The sequence below is a fragment of the Ochotona curzoniae genome, unplaced genomic scaffold (assembly GCF_017591425.1).
Source record: "Ochotona curzoniae isolate NIBS_2020 unplaced genomic scaffold, NIBS_Ocur_1.0 contig_523, whole genome shotgun sequence".
Classification (NCBI taxonomy): Eukaryota; Metazoa; Chordata; class Mammalia; order Lagomorpha; family Ochotonidae; genus Ochotona; species Ochotona curzoniae.
Genome location: NW_024466459.1, coordinates 8,580,155 through 8,585,012, shown reverse-complemented (window position 1 = coordinate 8,585,012; position 4,858 = coordinate 8,580,155).

The window sequence follows — 4,858 nt, the reverse complement described above, 5'->3', positions numbered from 1 at the left end:
GCTGGTGCCGGCGAGGACCACGCAGGCAGTTTCTGCATGGCCCGGGGCTCGATGGGCACAGCAGATAGCCCTCAGGTAGTCTGCCCGCCGGGGCGGGCACCTGGCGCTTAGTAACACGCTGCTCTGCCAAGTACCAAATCTATTGGTCTTTGCCAGGGAGACGAGGGCCCGCCTCGGCCGCTTATGAAGGCACACGGGCTGGCGGGGCTTGGAGGAAGAGAAACTCCTTTTGTTCAAACAAGTTCACCTTCTTTTGTTCCACGGGCCAATTTCTGAATGGGGAACTTGATGAGGTATGTGCGCACACATACACACACATACCTTGTTTTACACCACCTCCCGGGGCGGGGCGGGGGGCACCCTTGCTGCCGTGGCTGTGAGAGGACAGGCAGAGGCCACCACCTCCTTAAATGACACAGAGACAGAGAACTGCCTCTGCGGGATCACGGGCTCGTACCTGTGCCCTTGCATTTAGCCCTGCATCGCGGCTCCGCGCCACCTTCTCAGCGGACACCGTGTCCCGTGGGCAGCAGGTGCAAGTGGGGAGGTGCTGAAGTGCCCCTCAGTTTTTCACTTGGGGACCACCCCCTGCTGCCAGCTCAGGAGTCAGAGGCCCTGGGGACTCAGAGGCGACGGAGCCAGAGAGCACCCACCTGCCGCTCAACGGCAGCACCCCGCCTAGCTTGACAGGAATGGGACACACACACACACACACACACACACACACACACACACACACACCTCCATGTCCTTCCCAGGAGAAGCATCTGACATGGAGCTGAGGCAGCTGCAGACACCTGCCCCAGCTCTGAGGGACCCCTGCCATAACCCACGGTCGTTGTGTACACGGCAGCAGGTGCCCCAAGTAGCTGTGCTGGAGAGGGGGCCATTGGGCAGGACAGGATGCGGCTGCCTCTGGGAGCCTGGCTCCCAGCTCACTCCAGGGCACAGCTGCTGCTTTGGCGCCTGCAGGGGTAAAAGCTCAGACTACCGACCCTCCCCTAACAGCAAGCATAAGGCTCTGAGCACAAGACCACACACTCCAGCAGGATGCTGGTGGCAGCAGGGGCTTACCATGCTGTACCCCAACATACATGCACACCTCGGGTTCGAATTTGGACACTAATCCTGGGCGTGGCTGGCAGCCTCCTGGCGCTGCACAGCCTCATCAGCCTCTCTCACTGTGCCTAATCCACTACATGCTCGGAGATTCACTCCACAAGTGCTTTCCAAGTAGGGTCTGGTCAAGTCGTGACTCTTGGCCCTGGCATGCCCTTTAGCTTCGGTGTTACACCCTCAGCCCCAGTGCAGGTGGATCGCTCCATCCCGGGAGCCATCTGCAGTACTGGGCGGACGCTGGCGCGACTTTGAACCGCCGTGAGCTTCCTGTTCTCTTGTGTTTTGGGAAGGCCCCGGGGCTGTACAAACGCTCCAGCTCTCAGCCGGGGCGGGCAGCTCCCGGAACCAACGGCAGAGCCGCAGTGAACAGTCTGTACCTCACACCAGATTGAGGACAGGCCAAACGTGGCAGTGACTGAGGGCAGCTGGCAGGGGGCAGAACCACCCGGAATTCTAGTTTGCTGGTCCCAGAACTCCCAGCCCAGTGTTGCTGTTGCAGCATGAGCCAGGGCAGAACTGGGAACTAAAGAGAAAACGGACCGTTCTGTTGCTGGCAAACATCAGCTCAATTCCTTTGTGTTTTTAAAGATTTCTTTATTTTTATTGGAAAAGCAGATCACATTTATGAAGAGGAGGAAGAGAGGAAGATCTTCCATCTGTTGGTTTACTCTCCGAGTGACCACAATGGCTGGAGCTAAACCAATCTAAAGCCAGGAGCCAGGAGCTTCTTCCAGGTCTCCCACACGGGTACAGGGTCCCAAGGCTTTGGGCCGTCCTCGACTGCTTTCCCAGGCCACAAGCAGGGAGCTGGACTGGAAGTGCAGCAGCTGGGATTAGAACCGGCGCCCATATGGGATCCTGGCACTTGCAATGTGAAGATTTAGCCATTGAACTATTGTGTCAGGCTCACCTCAATTTTTGTGCCAGGAAAAAGAAAATCTAGTTTGTTTCCTTTTTTATTATTAATTTAATTATTTGAGAGACAAAGACACTGAGACAGAGAAAGAATCTCCCATCTGGTTGCTCACTCCCCAGATGCTCACAGCAGCTGAGAGGGGTCAGTCCAGTTCGAAGCCCAGAACTTGGTCTGAGTCTCCCACATGAGGCAGGGAACCCAGGGAGCTGGACACAGAACCCGCAAAACCTTGACCACAGGGGTTATAAGTCATCTAGAGGTGACTTAAAGCATAAGGACAGATTCTGTAGGTTCTACACAAACACTGTTGCCATGTTACAAATTGGAGATGCAAACAGACAGGGCTTCCATTGGCTGGGTCACCCCCAATAGCTCCCAAGGACGGAGGGGCGGAAGCCAGGAGCCAGGGACTCTGTCCGAGACTGCCCCCCTTGGGTGGCAGGGACCCAACCCCTCGGGCCATCACCCACTGCCTCCCAGGGGTGCATCAGCAGGAGCTGGCATTAGTGGCTGTACCCGAGGATGGCAGTGTGGGACTCGAGGGTTCTAATCGCCTTAGCGGTGAAGCGCAAAGCCTGCAGAGTGTACCATCCATGCTGCGACTGAGAATGTGGGTGTCCACAGGGGTGTAGAGCTGAAAACTCAGTGGTGTGAACATGGCTTGGTGCTAACTGCAACACTTTTCGTTTTTGTAACTTCTGCTTTGCCTGCTGGGCTAAGAAACTGTGAGCTGCAGACTGCAGGCCAAATGGCCTGCGTGACCTTTCACACCGAAGGGCCTCAGCTCTCATGAATCAAGGCTCAAGCCTGGCTACCCCACAGGTGGCTCCAAGCCTGGCTACCCCACAGGTGGCTCCAAGCCTGGCTACCCCACAGGTGGCTCCAAGCCTGGCTACCCCACAGGTGGCTCAAGCCTGGCTACCCTACAGGTGGCTCCAAGGCCAGTCTCATCACTTTAATTACTAGACCAGAGAAGAACAGACACGGATCTTCCTTCCCTGTGTGGTCCTCCCTCCCTCTCCTTACAAGCTATTGTCAATTGCCCCTTTGACACTATTGTAAAGTGCCCCTATAAAAACCCTGCCCATGTGCTGTTCAGGGCCACCACCTGGTAAGGGAGTTGGTGCCAGCCGTTCGCTCGGTTGCCTTGTCTCTCATTGTAATAAAGCTCTGTGGTGACTGTCACTGGTGTGTCTAACGTTCTGCTTCAGCGGTCCAGTGGATGCAACGCAGGCTGTAGGTGGAGGTCTTGAACCATTCCTGGTGGGCACCGAGCAATAAACTTTTTCTCCCAGCCTGTGGGGCAGCCAATCCGAAGCCAAGAGCTTCTTCTGGGTCTCCCACCTGGGTGCAGGGTCCCAAGGCTTTGGGCCGTCCTCGACTGCTTTCCCAGGCCACAGGCAGGGAGCTGGATGGGAAGCGGAGCCGCCGGACACAAACCAGTGCTCATATGGGATCCTGGTGCATTCAAGGTAAGCACTTTAGCCACTAGGCTATTGCACCGGGCCAGAACATATTAATTTCTTAAAAAGATTTAAAGATGTACTGATTTATTTGAAAGGCAGAGTTATAGAGAAAGAGGAGAGGCAGAGAGAGCTCTTCCACTTGCTGGTTCACTCCCCAGAGAATTGGCAGGTTGGTAACAAAAGCGTGTGTTGAAGACACTCTGGGCCGGCATGGGAGATCCAATCCAAGCAGCATAGCCTGTGCCCTTGGATGCTGCTAGTGTTACACGTTTGGGAGGTAGGAAGTCCCTCCCTGCAGTGTGTGGGGCTCAGGGCAGGGGCTGTTCTTCCTAGCCAAAAGGGTGACTGTTGTACACACCCCCAGGGGTCAGTACCCCTCCTGGCTGGATGGCTCCCCTTGTTTTCCAGAATTCTCAGTATTTGTCTTTGAAGTAGACTTGACTAGTTAGTCTATTTCTTAGAAGTTTCTCAGAGACTAGTGCTGTGGCACAGCTCATCAAGCTGCAGCCCGAAGCATCGTCATTCCATTTGGGCACCAGTTTGAGTCCCAGCCATTCCATGTCTGATCCAGCTCCCTGGTAATGTGCCTGGGAGAGCAGTGGAAGACGGCCCATTGGACCCCTGCACCAACATGGAAGGCCCAGAGAAGCTCCTGGCCCCCGGCCTCCAGCCCTTGGCCCCCCTGCTTTGGCTTGGCCCAACCCTGGCTGTTGCAGTCATCTGGGGAGTGAATCAGCAGATGAAGATCTCTCTGTGTCTCTGCCTTTAAAAAAATTAAGTTTCTGCAGGCATCAGCATAACATATGAGCACTGGTTTGTGTTTCCGGCTGCTCCACTTCCCATCTAGCTCCCTGCTTGTGGCCTGGGAGAGCAGTGGAGAACGGTCCAAAGCTTTAGGACACTGCACCCCGTGTGGGAGACCTGGAGAAAACTCCTGGCTCCTGGCTTCAGATTGGCTCAGCTCCTGCCATTGTGGGGACTCGGGGAGTGAACCAGCAGACGGAAGATCTTTCTGTCTTTCCTCTCTGTAACTCTGCCTTTCCAATAAAAATCAATGAATCTTTTTAAAAGAAGTTTCTCACAGTGACATGGAGGCAAAAATAATGCCACAAGGTGAAAAGAAAGAAGCCAGAACTCCTGACTCCTGGTCACCTGATGAGGGGGTGGATAATTAAGGGTGCCCCGGGCAAGGACACAGGATCAAGTTGCCTTTTCTGCTATTTCCTCTACACGGGCGGAACGTTCTACCTCCTGGATGGTCATGGGCAGCAGGTGCAGCCGCCTTGGGAGATTGGGTCAGCACGTGGCCGCGGGCAGCATCCCCTGGGCTGCAGCTGCTCCGCCCCAGGCCGGCCAC